Consider the following 16,192-nt stretch of genomic DNA (forward strand, 5'->3'; position numbering starts at 1 on the left):
TACTCGCAACCAGGTGCCCAAAAATTCGTAGAACTGTAGCTTATACCCTAGCAGCAAGAACCCCGCAACCTGATTGTGACCTAAAAACTAAGTAAAAACAATAAAAACGATCAAAAATATAACAATAATATTTATCCAGCGCTGTATGAGGAAAAAATTATATGTTAGTCTTTCGAAGCTTATCAGATAACAAAATCTCCAATAAGTAGAGACTTATTGAGCTAAAAAGCCTTTTTATTAGCTTTTTTTTACGAAAGAAAAGCGTACATTCGCATACATGAGCGACTTAAGCTGCTTGGATGCTCACGCTTCTCTGCATAGATAACGAAAGAGGTGAACAGCTGAAGTGCCAAAAAGCTTAGTTGTGCCTCTAAACTTGGTAATAAATATATTTAAGAACTGCTAACGACTGCGAGACCCAACATATTCCCCCCGTTGAAGGCGGGCTAGAAACAAAATGGCAACTCCATGCCATTGTAGCGACTGCAACCTCCAGAAACAGCCCACCCTAACCCACGCTTTTAAATTTTGGGCATTCCGACACAAAGCCGTTTTTAGAAAAGACTGGTGCGTTGAAGACAATGAGATCTGGGTCCGCGAGCTTAAAATATATATTGTATTGTATAAGTTAACAACAAAAGAACTCACAGCACCGAATTGCGAAAGATCGCAAACGGATCCGGCCATGCCCTGCAGTAGCGCGGATCAGCGTTTCTGTGGGAGCGACGAGGGCAAATGCAGAAAGCTTGCACGCGCATCCGGCCGTGCACCTGCATTGGCCTCGAAATGCGAAGCTCAGCGTCTGGAGAGCTTCCGTGGGAGCAACGAGGGCAGAGGCAGCGACGGAGCCAGCACCGACGCCAACAGAGGCAGCGACGGTGCTGGAGGTATAAATAACACCCAAATTGTAAAATAGCTTTAGTTCAATTTTGCTTAAAAATAAACACGGACTTCTGTCAATAAAAACTATTAAAAAATCGAATTAACTTCATTCGGATTAACTGGCGCCCAACGTTAAAGGGTCCGGAGCGGTAAAAATCCTTCGGCGTAAACGTAAATCCTGTAAGTGCACCCACAGGCTGCCCCGGTTACGATACGCGAAAACGCAAACCTATAAGAGCACCCCACAGGCTGCCCCGGTTCGCGGATAAATCTGGATAATCCGTAAGAGCACTGACGTGCCAAGATCACCGCTGGACGGCTCCTGCAAAAAAAAAAAGAACTCACTTACATCAGACTGAAGGCGATCGCCTCAGCCAACTGGACGGAGGTTAAGACGGTACCCAAGTAGCCCAGGAGCAAACAGGAAGACTACCCACAACCGTTCAGGATGTATTTCATAATGTAAGTTAGTTAAGAAAAAAACATTTTTAAAAAAAAAACACACAAATCTATACGTGAAACACTGTGCAAAAGATAAAAAATTTTTTGTCTGAAACATAACAAATCCGATACAAGAATACTGTGAAAATATAAAATCTTTAATTCAAACAAAAAATTATTTGAAAAACATACAATACCCATACGTGAAATACTGTGAAAAGATAAAAAATTTTTTTATTTTTCGAAAACACACAAAATCTATACAAAAAATACTGTGCAAATATAAAATTTGTAATTCCAAAAACACAAGAAAAAAATATTAAAATATAAAAATTGTTTAATTCCGAAAACAAATATCGCATAAATAATCATGGCGAATCCAAACAACCTAATTAGGCCTGCCCTACTTAATAATAACACAGCCCCCGAAGTAAACCAAGCCCTTAATGTAGCCAAATGCAGGGACAAATTCAAGAAATAGTAGAGAGGCTTTTGAACCAAAGACTAAACTCAAACACCTGCACCACTACTCGATCAGGCAGTCGATATCAACAATGCAAATATGATGGAATTAGAGCGAGTCCCAGATATAGTTAAGGGTTTAAGGGAATTTTCTGGCCAAGCCGGAGAATTTAGTTCATGGAGGAAAGCGTTGAGAGGGTATTAAAAATATATTCGTCACTAGCAGGAACACCCAAATACTACGGAATTCTCAACATTATTAGGAACAAAATCGTAAGGCAACGCAGACTCAGTACTAGAATCTTACAACACCCCCACTAAATTGGATAGCTATCTCGAAATGTTTGACAGCACACTACGCGGACAAGCGCGATGTGACCACACTAGAATACCAAATGACCTCGTTAGTACAGGGAAATCAAACCACATCAGAATTCTAACCAACAAGTTTACACCCACCTATCCTTATTTTGAACAAGATTACTTGTATGGAAATGGGAAAGGAATCCATAGATCTATTTGCCAAATCCTACAGGGACAAAGCACTCGACACCTCATTAGAGGCCTGAACGGCGACTTGCCCAGACTGTTGGGTACCAAAGAGCCGCGGATCTCCCCTCAGCACTTCAGCTATGTGAGAAATTAGAAAACCAAAATTTTAGAACTAATTACGCAAATAGCCAAACACATTCAAGAAAATTCGAAGGCCCTAATAGAGGACCACACCTACCAAGGAAATCCGTTCAACAATTTTCAAACACAGGTCGACAACCATTCATTCCAACTTGGCTCATGTTCCACAGACCCCTAAAGCAAATAATTATGTGCCACAGGCACAATATGGTGCACATTACCAACAATATTCTGGCAACCCAACAACACAGCCACCAAGACCATCGGCCCCAAAGCCACAACCTAGGCCAGAGCCTATGGACGTAGATAAAAGTATGCAAACTAAACAAGTAAATTACATGAATAGACCCAAATTTGGACAACAGGAAAAAAGACCACCACCACACGGACTAACCGGACTGCCAGACAAAAGACAGAGAAATTTCCATCTAGAAACCACTAGCGAACAAGCTACAGAATACATTGACGATCCAACAGACACTGACGAAGCGACACTTAACGAATACTATTCACAAACCCCAGATTTCGAACAGGAACCAGAGGAGACAGAATATACTGAATTACATTTTTTAGAGTAGAACCCTCTTCGTTACCCTACTTCCAATCTAAGGCAGGTAATGGAGAGATGATAAAAATTCTGATAGACACCGGATCGAACAAAAACTATATTCAACCCAGATTAGTTAAGAAACCAATCAAAAACAATAAACCTTTTTTCGTTAACTCTGTGGGCGGACAAGTTCCGATAACGCACCATACAATCGCCAATCCTTTCAACCTAAAAGACACTTATATAAAATTTATCTACTACCCTCCTTAACGAGCTTCGACGCCATTATCGGAAAACATACACTGCGCGAAGTAAAAGCCCAAATTAATTTGCAGAAAGGGTATATTTCAATACAGAACAAAAGACGAATTAAAATAAAGCAGAAAACCTCACACGAAGTCAACAAATTAGATACCCAAGTAGAACACGCTACAGAGACTCAAAAGAAACATTTAAGGACTATTTGCTCAAAATTTAAAAATCTCTTTGGAGACCCGGACGAAAAACTGACATACACGACAAAAGTAGAAGCCACTATAAGAAGTACAAACGATAGCCCAATATACTCAAGACATTACCCATACCCAGAGGCTCTCAGACCAGAAGTAGAAAAACAAATACAAGAGCTACTCGCAAACGACATAATTAGACCCTCATGGTCTCCATACAACTCCCCAATATGGATCGTCCCGAAAAAAATGGACGCATCTGGACAGAGAAAGCACAGAATGGTAATCGACTATAGGAAACTAAACATGGTTACGATTCCAGACAGATACCCTATACCGGACATTAACAATGTACTTGCACAATTAGGACAGAATAAGTTTTTCTCAGTCATTGACCTTAAAAGCGGCTTTCACCAAATTCCACTAAGGAAATCCGATATAGAAAAAAACAGCATTCTCAGTTAACCAGGTAAAATAAGAGTTTACCAGACTACCGTTTGGCCTCAAAATGCCCCTTCAATTTTTCAACGGACGCTGGACGATATCCTTAGAGAACACATAGGAGTTAGGTGTTTCGTATACATCGATGATATCATCATCTTTAGCAAAAATGAAGAAAACCATTTAAAAGACATCGAGTTAATATTTAATATTCTGGAAGAAGCAAACATGCGAATTCAGCTTGACAAATGCGAATTCTTCAGAAAAGAAGTCGAATTCTTAGGGTTTTTAGTGGCCGATACCGGAATAAAAAAGAATCCCGAAAAAGTCAGGGCCATCGTAGAATTCCCCGAGCCAAAAACCCTCAAAGATCTTCGTTCCTTTTTAGGACTGTCAGGGTTTTACCGTCGCTTTATCAAAGATTATGCGAAGCTCGCAAAGCCCCTTACAGCCCTTCTAAGAGGGGAAGAGGGCCGAGGCCGTATTTCAAAAAATGCCTCAAGCAGAACGCCAATCTACCTCGAAGAAAACGCTAGGGAAGCATTTAATAAGCTAAAACAAACTCTCGCTTCCGAAGAAGTCATGCTGGCTTATCCAGATTATAGTAAAGAATTCCAATTGACCACAGATGCTTCAGATTATGCCATAGGAGCCGTATTAGCTCAGGAAGACAAACCAATAATGTTTATTTCTAGAACCTTAAGCAAGGCAAAAGAAAGTTACGCACCGAACAAAAAAGAAATGTTGGCAATAATTTGGTCAATACAAACCCTTCGAAATTTTTTGTATGGTCCAACCAAAATAAAAATATTCACAGATCATGAGTCCCTCACACACCCAACTAATCCAAAAAGCCGTAACGACCAAATGAAAAGATGGAAAGCAATTTTAGAAGAATACACCCACGAACTTTTGCACAAACCTGGCAAGGCAAACGTGGTTGCCGACGCATTGAGTAGACCTCCCTTGCAAACGCATGGAGAACTAAATGCAATGACGGAAACCGTGCACAGTAGTTCCAGTTCTCCCGAAAAATTAATACCTATGGCGGAAGAACCAATAAATGTTTTTAAGAATCAAATACTGCTATTTTCGGGAGTAAAATCCTACAAATTTGAAATGTTTTTCCAACATATCACAGACACATTATTACAGAACCCATATTCAATTCAGAAAATTTATTACAAATTCTAAAAGAAAGGCTAAATCCGTCCGTCATAAATGGAATCTATACCGATGAGAAAACACTTGGGAAACTTCAAGAAATTTATCCACTTTTTAATAATTACAAAACTAGATTTTCTAATAAAATAGTTACAGATCTGACAGACGAAACCGACCAAGAAAACGCCATTATAACAGAACATAGAAGAGCACACCGCAATAGCAGCGAAAACAGACAGCAGCTGTTAGAAAAAGTATATTTTCCACAAATGAGGGCGAAAATCATAAAAATAACGAAGGAATGTCAGACATGCAAGGAACAAAAATATGAAAGACACCCAAATAAGCCAGAGCTACAAAGCACACCAATACCACAATACCCAGGACAAATTATTCACGTAGACTTCTACCTCACATGTAAACAAGTAGTACTCACAGCAATAGATAAATTCTCAAAATTCGCACAGGCTAAAATAGTTAATTCACGAGCAACCCAAGACATTAAACAACCACTGAAAGAAACATTAATAAACTTCGGTATCCCAGAAATAGTGATAATAGATAACGAAAAATCCCTTGGATCAGGGCCATAATGCGGATGCTGCAAGACCAGTTCAATATAAAGGTCTATAAAGCACCACCTTACAACAGTTCAGCCAACGGTCAGATCGAACGTTTTCATTCCACTCTTTCAGAAATTATTAGATGCCAAAAAGTCGAGAAATTGCACAATTCCCTAAATGACCTTATAGAGAGATCAGTTGCTAAATACAATTATTCAATACACTCAACCACAAACAGAAAACCGGTCGATTTATTCTTTGGCAGAAAAGTATCACTTGACCCTAAACTACTCCAGACGGAAAGACAGAAAGTTACAGACAAGATTAGGCTCACGCAGGAAAAAGATTTAGCCCACCATAACAAAAGTAGAGATCAGATAAAAAAATATTATCCTGGACAGGAGATATTCGTACAAAACAATAAAAGATTAGGAACCAAGTTGTCAGCCAGATACAAAAAAGAAATTGTCAAAGAAGACAGAAACACGACAGTACTAGTAGAAATTGGGAGAATCATTTACAAAAAACTCATTCGAAATTAAAACTCCATTCACAGGGCCCTATTCACTATATGCGCTGCTACTGACTTACGAATAACGGACTATACGAACTCAGACATCGTAACACTAACGACGGGACTGGCAAAGGTCCAAATTGGGACCTTTAGGTTAATCCATGTTATTAATATTGAGGAATACGAAAATGCAATTGACAAAATTAACCACACAACCCTGTTAAACTTAAAAACGCACGACCCGATTCTACCCTTCATAATGGAGGAAATTAAAATTTCGAAAAATTTAATCAATAGCTTGAAAGTCAGGAGTATAAGGAAAAGACATATAGATCTAATAGGTACCGCCTGGAAGTGGCTTGCCAGATCCCCGGACAGCAGGGATTTCGAAATTATTCAGGAAAAAATAAACTCAGCCCTAACCAACAACAATAATCAGGTTATCCTCAATAGATTAATCCTAGACAAGATAAACAAGATCACTTCGGCCAACAGGAATTTAATGAACAGCTTAGGATACCAAAGGGACGTTCAGAGAGACACCAGTACCACCCTTATGTTCCAAATCCAAATGCTTAAGGAGGAGATTCTTAATCTCAACCAGGCCATACAGTGGGCCAAAGCAGATATTAGTAACCCCCAAATATTAGGAGATCAGGAAATTAATGAAATCAAAAAAATACTAGATCAGGATCAGCTACCCTATATAAATTTGGAAGAAGCCATGCACATAGCTGAGGTAAATATCGCAAGTAATGGTCCAATGCTAATTTATATCGTAAAAATCCCTGTAACCGATACCAAACTATGCGAAGATATTCTAATAAAACCAATAAAAATTGGTCAATATGTCAACAAGATAGAAACCGAAAATGTAATTAAATGTAATGAAAAAATATTCGCAAAAACCACAAAATGTAATAGCTATAATGAAATAACAATTTGTAAACATAGAAATATAATAGACATTAGTAACTCAACCTGCCTACCAAATCTCTTAAAAAGTCGCCCTGCCACCTGCACTAGAGTCAACAATCAACACATCCCCACGATCGAGGAAATCGCACCCGGAGTTGTCCTACTCAATAAATTCAGCGGCAATATTTCGGTCAACGGAACAACGTCGACACTGAATGGGTCGTTTATCATCAACTTCAGCAATACTACCATAGAAATTGAAGAACAAATCTTCACAAACCAGTACGCCATACACCACCAGCCAATGCCGGCTATTCTGCAAACTAAAATGACAATCAAAGGCATAGAAGAGAAACTTTCACTGGAACTAATTAAAGAACTCAACACCAATAACACTGAAGCCTTGGAGCTATTAGAAACCACCTCCCACACAGCCGACATCTTAATGGGCTGCGTTATAATCATCGGAATCGTCATAATAACGATCCGCGTCTTGATTAGGAGGGTTGCTAGATTTCACTTAAACCAAACCAATGATGACACCCAGATCAACGACCGCAACGAGTGGGGACACTCGATTTTAAAGGTGGAAGAGTTAACAACAAAAGAACTCACAGCACCGAATTGCGAAAGATCGCAAACGGATCCGGCCATGCACCTGCAGTAGCGCGGGATCAGCGTTTCTGTGGGAGCGACGAGGGCAAATGCAGAAAGCTTGCACGCGCATCCGGCCGTGCACCTGCATTGGCCTCGAAATGCGAAGCTCAGCGTCTGGAGAGCTTCCGTGGGAGCAACGAGGGCAGAGGCAGCGACGGAGCCAGCACCGACGCCAACAGAGGCAGCGACGGTGCTGGGAGGTATAAATAACACCCAAATTGTAAAATAGCTTTAGTTCAATTTTGCTTAAAAATAAACACGGACTTCTGTCCAATAAAAACTATTAAAAAATCGAATTAACTTCATTCGGATTAACTTATATTTTAGCTACAAATGTTAATGTTAAAGCATGGCTTACACTCGATTGTATTGTAGGCAATGACTTTGTCTTCTTAAGTTGAAGCTGATCTGCAAATTGGGATGTTGTATGGTACAGTTGAGAGCCCGAGTGCAAAAGAGCACGGCAGGAAGCAAAGGTTTACTGAGAAACTGTGCAAGAAGAGCAGCAAAAGTCCCACGCAATGGAATGAGTCGAAGGCAAGCGTTTTCTTAAGCTGTGATCTTTCTTGAGGAGAAGGCGAGGCCAAATGAAGCAGAGTGTGGTGCTTAGATCCGCATGAACGGCAATTGTCGGAGTTGCACTGACCCATTTAATGACCAGTTTTAAGACAATTAATGCAAAGAGAGAGCCTTTTTCTTTTTTATAGCCGTTACTAGTAGAATAAAAGGGTATACTAGATTCGTTGAGAAGTATGTAACAGGCAGAAGGAAGCGTTTCCGACTATATAAGGTATTATATTCTTGGCCAGGATCAATAGCCGAGTCGGCAACGAGTCGGAACGTCGATATCTCAGAAACTATAAAAGCTAGAAGGTTGAGATTAATCATGCAGCTTTGACAGACATAGACGCAGCGCAAGTATATGGGCCCATTTTGCCACGCCCACTCTAACGCCCGCAAACCGCCCAAAGCTGCCACGTCCAAACTTTTGAATAATGTTTTTATATTTTATATTAGTCTTGTAAATGTCTATTGATTTTTTTAAGAAACATTTTGCCACGCCCACTCTAACACCTACAAACCGCAACGCCCATTTTTATTTTTGTCTTGTAAATTAGTCTTGTAAATTTTTATGGATTTGCAGAAAAACTGTTTGCCACACCCACTCTAACGCCCACAGACCGCCCAAAACTGCAACTCCCACATTATTGACAATTGTATGATATTTTTTCACATTTTTGTTAGACTTGTAAATTTTCTCTTAATTTGCCAAAAATCTTTTTGCCACGCCCACTCTAACGCCCACAAACCGCCAAATACTGTAAGTGTGGAAATTTCTCCTTCGCACTTCCATCTCTGAGTGCGGATATCTGATAGTCGGGGAACTCGACTATAGCGTTCTCTCTTGTTGCTTTTTGGAATCAATGGACAATAATAAAATACGTGCCCAGAAGCATTACAAAAAGCACAGCATCTCCGTTTTCCAGCGTCCTGCATCGCTGTTTCTGAAATGATGCCATGTATTCCCACGATGGATTAAAATTTTTTAATAGCTGGGTCCTCCGAATGCTCTTCCCCATTTTCCTGATTTGGACAATGATGCATACAGCGATTTGTTTCGTTGAGCCCAAATCACTTAGAATATGAGCGATATATTTATCCGGTAGTTCACCAAGCATTGAAAGAGAACCACTCTTAGCCCCAGATTCTCAGTAATGTGTGCTTGAAAAACCAAACGACGATGAGCAAATCTATTTTGTAATAATTCTAATTTTATAGTTGCCATCCGAAATTTCCAGTGAGCGAATGCTTTTCAACGCAGTGTCCCTAAGGTCAAGATGGCTTTCTATGATGGCTATTTTAAGTAAACATACAACAAAATCCCTAACACTACTTAAAGTAAAAACAGATTTTTAATATTTATAAAAGAAAAAATTATAAATATTTTTAAAGAGGTCGTTGTTGAGAAGAACAATCCAATATACGATGAGCGAATATCATGTGCGATGATGTAATCGATCGAAACCCAGAAATGATTAGTTTTAGAGTACACCCAACAAGAGCGCCTTGTTGAGGTGTAAGACACTTGAAATTGGTTGTTGCTCAAAACCTCCAATAAACGTCGGATTCGGTAAACAAGTGTTAATCCGACCTCGAAGCCATTTATGGGTCTCTGGGTCTAAGTTTTATTTCTTGATCACAACAATGTTTATGTGCGACATACGGTTAGTTATTAATAACCTTCCCTTAGTTATAACACATTCTCGTTTACGCAGATGTTGTTAAATTATGTTTGCAATATTAGGACATTTCTTGCCAGGACTTACAATCCGATCTACCAGCTTTCAAAAATTGTGCCCTATAACTAACTAAACTTAAACTTATACCCAATACACGCGACTAAGTGTTTTTCTGTACCCAATACTTTAATTTTCCGATCTTATTTCGACCATAGTAAATAAAGCCAGGGGTGTGCTTGGTTTTATAAAAAGGTTTAACCACCTTGGATAATTGGATAATTCTTACATGACTAAAACCCTATTAAGTTCGCTAGTTCCGTACGACTGTAGAGTATGAATAACCTTTTTGGAATTCACTTGGATTACTAACATTTATAGTACAAAATCAGTTTTAAGTTATTTAAATATATATTTTCCTCGTTCCTTACTCTATTCTTATATCACGTATATCTTTTCGCGAATCAAGCCGATTCAGCAGCGCCGCTCGGCCGGTTGGTCGAAAGATGTAACCGTGGGACCCGTGTGCGTGGTGAAATAAGCCTGGAGCTAAAATAGGCTTCAAAATTTACTAGGAGGGTAGGTAGTCTGCTGCAGTCTAGTCTGTGGGATTTTCGACAAGAAGCTTTTGGCACCTGCCTTCCAGAGCCCTCCTATTAAAGGTGTGACAGGACGTTTTAAGTTCCAGTAAATATTTTACCGTTGGCCAAGCTTTTAGAATTGGCCGAAAGACAGCTGTATACAGTTGTAAACCAGTAGAATTATGCCTATGTCGTTGTTTTCACAATGGATATTGGCTGTCAAAGGATATATTTCTCTTTTTCACTTAAATTTTCATACAAATTTGTAAGATGAAGCTTTTTTTTATTTGGTTTTTTCTAAACCTTTTAAAGCTTCAAAGTCTCGGCAGTTTGCTATTAGTTCACCATAGACGAGTTAATCGACAAAAAGATACCGGTAAGCTAAGTAGCTTACAGGAATTCGAGAAATCTGGAAATATACAAGGAGCAAAGTGGCTTCTGCATTAATCAGAAATCAAATTCTTTAAATATAATGGTAAATATCTTATTTTAGAGATTGTGCACAAGGCAATACCACTTGAAAACGCAAAAAGGGTGTTAAGTCTACTGTTCAAAAATAATCAACAAATCACCTAATGACCATCTATTTATTTGGTTAGGGATTGATAACATATTTTGATATTTTTTTCGCTTATAATAAAAATCTGAAATTTAACTTTGAAAAGTGGGCAAGTATAGGAAAAAGTCGTGAAGAATTACCGATAATACCGATAAATAATGACGTTTTCTTTAACCTGATACATATTACTTACTATAGAAATATACTTAATATAGAAATAGAGTAAATATAAAGCGATTCTAAATCACCTGGTGAGTTTTTCCATGGCTGTACTAATATTTTTCGCGAGTGGTAACCTGGGAATGATAGTAAATAATAATTCTTTAACAGAAAGTAATAATTGACCAAACTAAAATATTTTCAGATGTCGTATAACTCAGGGAGTGTAAAGTTTATCAGCTCACTTTTGGCCATTGAGAGTTTAAGGTCACACATGAACTAAACAAAGGAATGAATACCATTTACTGTTTTTGGATGCTTAAATTAACTGGAACATAAGGTTTTTGGCTAATTAAACTAAGTTATAGACCACAGTCCTGGTAAAAGCTAATTAAATCACTGATTTGGTTATATTTATTTTTATAAACAAGCTAATTGCTCCTTATTTACTGTGATAGGTTTAAACAATAATTTGTAGTTCACAAAATGTTTAAAAGGATTACAATTTACCCCTGTATATATCGCACAATTTACTTTTTATTAAATAAATATAAATAAAAATATATATGTAAATATAAATGATTATGCTATGTGCATATAAGTTAGCACGCGCAACGAAGATATTGCGAAACTGCCAAGTTGCAGACCGAACGGAAAACACATGGAGATCGACCTCTAGGAGCTCATAGAATCGATAAAACAACATTGAATTAAACATTTATAACTAAAAACAATGCCTGCAAATTCAACATGCCACACTAGAGCTAAGACCCAAGTCCAACAACAATGAATTTATTCGTTGCGCCTAAATGCAGTCCGGAAGTGCAGAAGAAGATGGATCGCGATACAGAGAGCTTTTAGTCTGAGCTGGTTTGGGAAAATATAAACTTTTCCATTACACACCGAATTGAATTTATTATTTTTTTATTTGTTGGTTTGATGCATGCATAGTAGTTCACCTATACGTTTTATTTCTTTATAACACAACATCAGCTACTCAAAATAAAATGTATTAAATTTATATGAATTTATCCGGAAGCAAATTAAAAGATGAAAAGTTACAATTAATGCATGAGATTTTTATGAAGCTTATATGAATTTATCTTGAAGCAAGGAAAAGGTGAAAAGATACAATTAATGCATGACATTTTTAAGAAGCTCTATTTTGTTCTGTTTGAAGCTCAGCAGCATATGGTCAGCAACTAACACTTTTATATTGTAAAAATTTTTATTTTTATTATATTTTTTTTATCATATCCTTTTATTACATACTCCTTACATATAGAATTAATTAATTTTTATTATACGCACTCCCCTTTATAAAATTTATTGCCACATTAGATCACAGTAGAAGAGCCGCATAAACGTAACGCTCCTGTACAATGTACAAACTGCCAAGAGTATGGCCACACGAGGTCGTATTGCACACTTCGCCCGGTGTGCGTAGCCTGTGGAGGTCTCCATGACTCCACACACTGCCAAACTAATAAAGAAAATGCAAACGAGAAACAATGCAATAACTGTGGGGGTAATCACACAGCAAACTACAGAGGCTGTCCAATCTACAGAGAGCTGAAAAGCCGTCTTCACAGAAGAATGAACACGGCGCGGGCACACCAAGGAACAGCTACGCTGACACCATCAGAAACATATCCTGAAGTACTTTTTTCGAAAGCAACATGTTTCGCTCCCTGGTCTACACCCAGCACTAACAAGATAACCTTTGCAAACGTTTTAAAATCAGGTATGACGCCTCCAACCCAAAATACCCGAACCCCACATGAAGTGCATACATAATTAGACACACAACAAAACAAAATCCACTACCCAAGCCACAGCACAGCTGGCATTGCACCTCACCGACATTGAGAAGTGACTCTCTGACTGGCGAATAAAGGTAAACGAGCAAACATGCAAGCACGTGACGTTTACGCTAAACAAACAAGACTGCCCTCCGCTCTTATTGAATCATCAGTTATCAATGCAATTACGGAACTTAAGGAAAAATACCATAGCAAGCTTTACTCGCACCCCAACCACCTAGCGAGAGGTTTAACCCAGCTCAGCAGCCGTTCCCGTCTCCGGCGAAAAGACCTACCAACCCAGCGAAGAAATTTTTAGGGCCGTTTAGTCATAGAACAGTTGGAAAAATAATACAACTGTTCAGAAAAAAAATACTTGTTATAGTTAAGATTTTTAAACTTATTGATAGTTCTTAAACAATAATTAAAAGCAAAGTAATATAAAAAAAAAAACATTAATGAAAACATCCTTATATTACAAATGCATATAGTACATTTTTCTTCCTCGCCATACTTCTTGCTCCCAATTTAGAATTTTTAGAATTCCTTTAGGTGTGCCCGCTATTTCGTAGCCCTACTCTGATGGATGGCTCTTTGGGCTCCTACACTGCACCGAATCTAGGATGATAATGTCGTTCAGCTAAGTTACTAGCAATTGAACTCATGCTGATGATTCTGCGGCTGTAGGGGACGAAGGGGTCACCAAAGCTATGCTTTCAGGTGGGTGACCATAGGTAGGGTGGTCACATGCGACCACGACAACACCTTTGACTTCGCTTTTACCATTATATTTTGTCCGTTTTCCGATCCTTAACCCTGTCTCTTCTATCTTTTGAATCAAGTATTAAGCTCTTCCGGTTCTCTATACTAGCTTTCTCAATGTCGCAGCACGTTCATTTCAATTCTTGTTAATAATAAGTTAGTGTAGCGGGAAAACGATCTGGCCAAGCAAGACTACCACCCCCCAAGCCGACGAGCTAGAAGAAACTAAAACGTGCCCCTCAAGCTCAGATCGTCCGACAAAACTATATTCCGTTGCACGTTACAATAGCACAACAGAACGACAAAAAACAAGGAAGCTGCAGGGAATGCCCTCGCCTTCCTTCGAAGGAAACTGAGCAAGGCGCAAGAGAGCTGTAGGGAGTACCCCTCGCCCTCCATCAAGGCAAACGAAAGTTGATCGCTGGGAGCTGAGGGAATACCCTCGCCCCCCTCCGAGGGAGAATATAGCCGGCAGCAGACAATTTCAAGGAAGAAAAAAAAAAATGTAAGTCGGCTTTTTGGCAAAAGGAAATTGGTAAAATAAATTAAAAACTGTTAACAGTGTAAAGTGCGGACTCTTCCCAAATCTGTGAGAAGTTAAAATAAAGTATAGAGGGGTGCGAAAATAAAAACGCATGAGTGCAAAATATTAATGAAAAATATTCCATCTAATTTCTGGTTCGTGCGTTACACTGGAAAAAATTAGTGAAAAACGATAAAACATTTCCAAGTTAAAAAAAAAAAAAATAATAATTCGGAATTGAAAACAATCAGGGTGGAGTTGAAATTATTAAAAAAAAACAAAGAAATTACCATCCTACCAGGAGTGCACTGTTGCGAGCCCTGTTCTGTCCCGGCATTTGAAGGGAAACAGGAAACTTACGTTTCTTGGAGGCAGGCTGCGAAGGCGGCCTACAAGGTATTCGAGCCTTATAATGGCAGCGGCCGACATTATCAGGTCGTCGCAATTCTCAGAAATAAAGTAAGAGGGCCAGCGGCAGCTGTATTAGCCTCATTTAATACAGTATTAAACTTTGATGCCATATTGGCGCGCCTCGACTTTACATATGCGGACAAAACCCCGACACATGTAATTCAGCAGGAAAATAAATTAACCCTTCTAACAAACAAAATCGTAATGACTCACGACGCGGCCGCAGTGGCCGTTTTAAATGAACAGTTCCGAAACGACGCGCTGCATGCGTTTGTGTCAGGTCTAAAAAAATCACTGAAAGTAGCTGTTTTCCCGGCACAGCCTCGGGATCTGCCAACAGCCTTAGCCCTGGCCCAAGAGGGCGAATCAAGCAATGATAATAGGAGTGTGTACGCGGCTAGTTTCGCCAGGCATAACGAAGACAAAACAAGAGAGAACGCTATAGTCGAGTTCCCCGACTATCTGATACCCGTTACTCAGCTAGTGGAAGTGCGAAGGAGAGTCTTTAACACTGACAGTTTTTGGTCTAATACAAAAATGAAAAAATATCAAAACATTCTTCATAAGTGTGGCGTGGCAATTTTGGGCGGTTTGTGGGCGTTAAAGTGGGCGTGGCAAAAAGTTTTTTGGCAAATCGATAGAAATTTCCAAGACTAATACAAAAATGAAAAAATATCAAAACCTTTGTCAAAAGTGTGGGCGTGGCAGTTTTGGGCAGTTTGTGGGCGTTAGAGTGGGCGTGGCAAAAAGTTTTTTTGCCAATCCATAGAAATTTACAAGACTAATACAAAAATGAAAAAATATCAAAACCTTTTTAAAAAGTTTGGGCGTGGCAGTTTTTGGCGGTTTGTGGGCGTTAGAGTGGGCGTGGCAACATGAATCGAAAACTATGTCCCTGGAGTCTGTATGCTTAATCCCAACTGTCTACCTTTTGTAGTTCCTGAGATCTCGACGTTCATACGGACAGACGGACGGACAGACGGACGGACGGACATGGCCAGATCGACTCGGCTATTGATCCCGATCAAGAATATATATACTTTATATGGTCAGAAGCGCTTCCTTTTGCCGGTTACATACTTTTCAACGAATCTAGTATACCATTTTACTCTACGAGTAACGGGTATAAAAATTAATATAAATATGACTGAAGAACAAAAATCAACATTTAAGAGGCTAAGAGAGATACTGGCATCAGAAGACGTTCTTCTTTCATACCCAGACTTTAAAAAACCTTTCGACTTAACGACGGATGCATCTGGGTACGGACTTGGAGCCGTATTATCTCAAGACAAGCTCCCAATTACAATTGTATCGCGCACGCTGCGTGATAACGAAACAAATTTTGCAACCAACGAACGAGAGCTTCTCGCCATAGTTTGGGCGCCTAACAACCTTCGTAATTATATATACGGTGTAAAAGAATTGCGCGTCTACACCGACCACCAACCACTTACTTTTGCCATCTCGGACAAAAATCCTAA

Source organism: Drosophila teissieri, unplaced genomic scaffold (assembly GCF_016746235.2).
Source record: "Drosophila teissieri strain GT53w unplaced genomic scaffold, Prin_Dtei_1.1 Segkk13_quiver_pilon_scaf, whole genome shotgun sequence".
Classification (NCBI taxonomy): domain Eukaryota; kingdom Metazoa; phylum Arthropoda; class Insecta; order Diptera; family Drosophilidae; genus Drosophila; species Drosophila teissieri.